General features: G+C 40.6%; 1 protein-coding gene across 1 annotated transcript in view; it reads right to left on the reverse strand.

Moving 5' to 3' along the window:
• Nucleotides 1–5,339, reverse strand: part of prr36a (proline rich 36a) — a 29,843-nt gene extending 24,504 nt beyond the window's left edge. Inside the window, exon 1 of the mRNA XM_007569546.2 lies at nucleotides 5,005–5,339. The gene's annotated coding sequence lies outside the window, so the exon portion shown is untranslated. The remainder of the gene's footprint in view (nucleotides 1–5,004) is intronic.
• Nucleotides 5,340–6,000: the final 661 nt, after the last annotated feature.

The raw sequence follows: 6,000 nt of genomic DNA on the forward strand, positions 1-6,000 counted from the left end.
AAGTTAGTGTTTTCCAATTTAAGTGGACCAAGATAATTACACCAGAAATGTAACCAAAAATACTTTAAGATTGTGTTTTTACATTTCATTTTCACATTTTTTTAGAGAACATAAAGGAATGAGGGGGGGAGAAAAAAATTATCTTGTCCGGCTTAAAAAAATAATCTGATTTTATTTTCAAGCCATATCATCCGGTGTTATAAGATTCAACTATAAACAGGCTTACTGTAGCATGATAATATCTGAAATGTGGATTGGTGAATGAAATACCAAACTGCTCCGGTCATTACAATCTGGAAAGTTCTGCCTTTGTCTCACCTGTGCCACAGCAACGTGAGCAAACTGTCAGAGAGGCCTGACTTAACCAAATGTGTTGAGTGAATGTTGGCGTCCTATTAAAGCTGCTCCAAAGCAGGTGGCTGAGTGAAGCTATGAGCTGAACAGACGAAGCCAGCATGCCTTAAAGGGAGTGGCTGTCAAAACGCCAGGTAACCCCGGCTCCTGGCAGAGCGACGGCCCCAAAACGCTACACAGAACTGGGTTACAATCTGTCCGAAACCCGGCAAACAAACACCCAACGTTGGCAACAACACAGGCCAAGTTAAACACTGAACACAAATGATTTTATTTGTAATAATATCTCAGAATAAATCCATCTATTCTCATTGTTTGTATGTAAATGTTTGATATAAATGAAGTCGTCAGAGAATGGTAGACCAGCAGCTCTATTGTCTGGCTTTGCATCAAAGATCCAGCCTCGGGCACGGTGCTGGGAGGTGTGGGGGTGGGTGACGACTGGATTAACTGGTACAAAAAAGAAAGAAAAAAAAAGAGGAGGGGCAGCTGGCACAAAAAGTAAAAAAATAAAAAAATCCTGGGACAGCCAACGTGTTTTAATAAAACTGGATCCAAGACCGATTGCTCTCCTGTGAATTGGCCGCTTCGCGATAAACAAGCCGACAGTTTGTCAATAAAACCCTGGATATCCTCTGGGCCGGATCCGTTACCGTCCCAGTGAGCGGGCGGGGCGAGCCGAGGCCAGATGCGTTCGCTGCCTCTTCCCAAAACGTTATGCTTTAAAATAAAAACTGCACAAGAAGCAGCAAAATTTATTCAGAATGACGAGCTTCCAGAGAACTGAAGGTAAACAACAGACAGGCTTTTAGAGGGCCAAATTACCCGTTAAATAATTACAGAGCACTGGTCCCAGTTCCAGTCTGACACAGACTGGGTTCCTGAAACTGCAGCGCTAGCAGCTACCACTTTATCCTAATAGGCAGGAAAGTGCCAGCCTGTAAACCACAGTGATGCAGCAGGGCATCAATCCTTCATCCCACTGCTGAAAAAACAAAAACAGACTGTAGGAGTTGATGATTTTATTCTTATTCTTCACTCTGAAAAGAGTCAGAGAGCCAGGAGAGAGTTTCAGTTTCCACAGGTTGGGTCCTGGAACTGGCAGAGCAAACATCCAAACCTATGCAAATCCTTTCTGGTGTGCGAGAAGAAGAGTAATTCAGAAGTAAAAAGAGGAATTAAGGCTGAGGAAACGACTGGTCGACCATCAAAATAATAATCAACTAATTTAATAATCGATTAATCGTTAGCGGGAGTATTCATCCTCTAAAAGCTGCCATTTGCTGAAAGAACGCCACACCCAGGACAGCAGTAAAGCCAAAACTGTACAAACATGGTGCACAAATCTGCTTTCTCTAAGTCTCTTCAAATGGCAGATTTAGCTTCAAATTCTGTGTAAAACAATAAAAAAAAAAAATGCCATCAATCACCTCTTGGTATACAATTATCAAAAGGAAAACGGATTATAGGCAGTATTTTTTAGCTGTAGATATACCTTTTGCTATAATTGATCAGGAGTATACAAAAATAATTGTGTCTTAATTCATTCCAGGAAATAAAAACATTTTCCCCATTTTAATTTGCTTATTTGCATCTTTCATTTTGTTTCCAAGTCATGTAAAATAAATCGTAGGTGGTTAAATGAAAAGTCTGCAGAATGTGCCAATTTTTCAATCAATTACCAAAAATAATTCAAATTAAGGGATTGAGAAAGATTTTTATTTCCAGCATCTATAATATAAAAAAATAAGACTTTTTCTCCAGTCCAGGTTTGATTTTTTAACAGCACTGTCATGTTGAAGATGGACTGAAATGAAAGTTACCAGCAAGTTTCAGCGTTTCTCACTGAGAGAGAAACGTCATGCTGGTCTTGCAAACTGAAGCATGACATGTCAAAAGCAAGAGGCAGTTAGGAAGAATTCCCCTTCCTGGTGTTTTCATAGAGGTAGATTAGGATCAGGTACATTGTGTGTACGATAATACAAAGTACTCCAGTATGCAAACAACGAGGACATCTGTGTTAAATGTACCTTAACCGACCAGAGATCTGGTACTTTCATGGTGAACTCCTGCAGTTTGACCTGGAAGTATGCAACACTTCAAATGCAGGAGGGAAAAACACTAAAGGGTAAAAGTAGGAACCTTAGTAGCTTTTACACCAAGTGTTGCAACATTTAGCCAATCCCAACTTGATAAACTCCAAACAGCGACCGGCCAGAAAGAAAGAAACTCAAAAATCGAATCTGTCCAAGCCTAATCAAACACTACCAAGGCATTGCACCAACACTATTACAAGGTTTCCCCCAGAAAACTTGCCAAGCCCGGTGGTTGGGTGCTCAGGCAGTCATTCATCCAGCTGTCCGCCATTTTTTGAATTAAAAAAAAAGTTTAAAGTTGACAGAAAATTTAAAAATATCACTTGGTAATTATGTGTTATTAAAAGATTGGAAGATTAGTATCTGAACACCATCTATAAAGTCTTAAAAAATGCAAACAAAAAAAAAAAACCTTAAATGAATAAGCAATGCTTAGCCGCTGTTGAGAAAATAAATTTAAAATAAGATAGTTTTAAAACTTAACATGTCTTGATTCAAATGGCCTAATTGCGGTTTTGAAATCAGTAACTTATTCTGGCCTATTGACCTTTATGTTACCTGTAGTTACAGCAGATGGTTTGCTAGGATCGTTTGAACTGCCTTTTGTCTGTGTGGGAAACAATACAGGAGAAGTTGTAGTTTTTCACACTCATCTGTGAAAAGCTGTAAACACGGCAGGAGTTTCTGGCTTGAGAGAGGGTCAGAGACAGCTCCTGGTTGGATTAGCAAAGATGCGCCTTATTTGAATAAATTAAAGATAAGAATGCGCCTTCACTATAAAACTTTCTACACAGAAGTAAATCAGATTTGCTCTTGCAATTCTCCAAATACGTCTTTGCTTTTCTTTTTTCTTCTTTCCATTTATGTCAGGTAAATGAATCTCTGTTGTTCTGCAGTTTCTGATGTAATTTTATGCACTGTCTTCTATTGGATTAAACTCTGTAATTCTGTGACGTCAACACGCATTGCTGTTTTCTTCTGAGTGACTACACGCGGCCCGCCGAGAGGACCTGGGATCTAAGAGGAAGAGAGAGAGCCAAACTTTTTCCAAAATTAATTAATTCAGAGAATCTCTTCCTTAACACCGCTTAGCCTGGTGGGGGCACAAGTAAAGCCTGGTGGCCCACCAGGCTTATAATACACTTGGGGAAACCCTGTCTTAGGTGCTGAAGCCATTACAGAGGGAGAAATCCCAATGTTAGCCCCTTTATGTGTCATTTAAAAGGAAACCATCTTTTCTACAAGCTGAGACATGTTTTCTGTTCATTCAGGCTGGAAGAGGCTTTCAGGAGACAAGAGGACAGCTGAAACGAGACAAATTTGCTACATTTTATCATTTCAGCTTTCAAGTCGTTTGTCTACACAGGATGGATTTGTAAATGCTACCAACCTTTGAAATTTAAGTCGAGGAGGATCTGTATTCTATAGGTGACTCTACAGGTGATTTTAAAAGTGACTTAAGAAAAAAAATTAACCGGTTTTGACAAAAAAGAAAAAGAGACTTGGGCCATTATTTTAGGAAGGTGGGGATAAATTAATTTGAAATTAAGCTTCTGAAGTGAATCTTTGGAAACTGGTCAAACATTCAGAATAACCACAAAAAGGGTGCAATTCACACCCTGGGGGAGGCGAGTAAAGTTTTAGAAGAAGACAGAAGACATCCCACGCCAACGCTCGTCCGTCTAAAGCCAGAGGAGAAGTGCAGCTCGTCACATCTAAACCCTGCCAACCACACCCAGCCATGTCCACAACACTCCGATTATGTAATGCAGGCTGCAAGCCAAACCAGCATCTCTCCATCACTGAGATTTGTACTCCCGATAGACTGCCCATTTCACTCTGCTCTGAACAGTCAACAATGAGATCACTGGATGCAAATATGAAAAACTGATTTAATCTTAGCAGGGAGTTATGAGAAAAGGTACACTTTTCCCAAAAAGATTTACAAACACTCAATACAGGGCGTTTAATCCCTAATTACAAAGGAAATTAAATTTCTTTTAAAAGCAGGTAGTTGAGGGACACTTACTGCACTAATGGGACCCCATAAGGGGCCTCAGTGTGGCCCCAGGAGGCCAATTGTTTATGATTTTTTTTTAAAGTGGGTCTCAAGTGGAGCTTTAATAACACCATTTGTTTCTGGAAACAAAAACACCAAACCTCCCCTCCCTGGTTTAGCAGGAAAAAAAAAAAGAGGACGGTCCAGCCTTGACAGAACAATAGCAATAATGCGCAAAGGGAGCCTGCAGGGTGAAGCACATGAGATTAGTCAATAAACTGAACGCAAAGCAACGCCAGGCGCCTCTTTCACCGCCGGAGACACAGACACCCATGTTCTTTTTCTGGAGGAAAAGCTACTCTAACCACGGCCCAGCCGAAACCGAGCCGTCTGGCTACAAGCCGGCTACTCCAATAACGCAAACAAACGTAACCCCAAAACAAAATATGCACTTTCTTTTAGCAGAGAAAACAAAGACGACAAGGTGCCGAGACGTGACTTAAATTAAATCACCCCTGAACAGAAACGACAAAGCGTTACTAAAGAAAATGTTACCTTCTGGACCGCCGACGTTGTTCTTCAGCACCACTTGAAGATGAGAGCAGCTCCTCCGGATCAGAACCAGCCCTGAAGCAAATAATGTCGACACAAACCGGCACCAAATTAACAATGGAGCCGCGCGCCCTGATGCGAGCGTCCCTCCGCGTGCCCTTCCCTCCACGTTTCAACGGCGACAGGCGGTTTTCCTTCTTGAAGGATGGACCCGGGTGGGGAGGGGTGAGGAAGAGGAGCAGGAAGGCGGTGACGAGGCGTCCAGCTGCACAACAACGAAGAAACGTGGTCTGCACAGATTAAGAAAAAAAAAAATATTGAGTTAAAATCCTGTAAACGGTCCAATCAAAGCCGCCAAACGGTGGTGGTTATGCAAAACAAAGTTGACGTCAAAATGAGACTCGAGCTCATGTCAGAGTCCAGGCAGGAAGCTCCGCCCACTCAGAGGGGGGCCTCCATGCACTGCCTGGATGCTAAGAGGATATCAGTGGTTCACTGAAACAGAGGCGGATTATTTTATAACAGGGCCCGGGGTGGGCAGAGTACCCAGAGTGACACTCAAAAAGAGTTGCACTTTTTCAATATATTTTTACTCAAGTAAAAGTAAAAAGTAGCCATCCAAGAAAATACGCAAGAAGGAGTAAAAACGTATTTGGTAAAAAGTAATATTTAAAAATATAACTAAATATAAAGTTAAGTGGAAATTTTGGTGTATTAAGGAGACAAATGACAAAAATCCATATTAGTAACAAAAAATAAAATAAGGCAAAATAATCTTTTTCATGTATTTCAATAAAAAACGTACGAAACCTTATAAAAACTGCAGGTGGGTTTTGGTTAAGACATGTTTGTTTTTCATTCGGTGAAGTTACTCACAGTGGGTAGAGAATCCAGAAATTTAACTCAAGTCAGAAAATAAGAGTAGCGATACTTCATAATAAAATTACTCAAGTAAAGCAAAAAGTATGATGTCGTAAAAATAATACTAAAAGTAAATTT

This window comes from Poecilia formosa, unplaced genomic scaffold, assembly GCF_000485575.1.
Source record: "Poecilia formosa unplaced genomic scaffold, Poecilia_formosa-5.1.2 Scaffold242, whole genome shotgun sequence".
Taxonomy (NCBI): Eukaryota; Metazoa; Chordata; class Actinopteri; order Cyprinodontiformes; family Poeciliidae; genus Poecilia; species Poecilia formosa.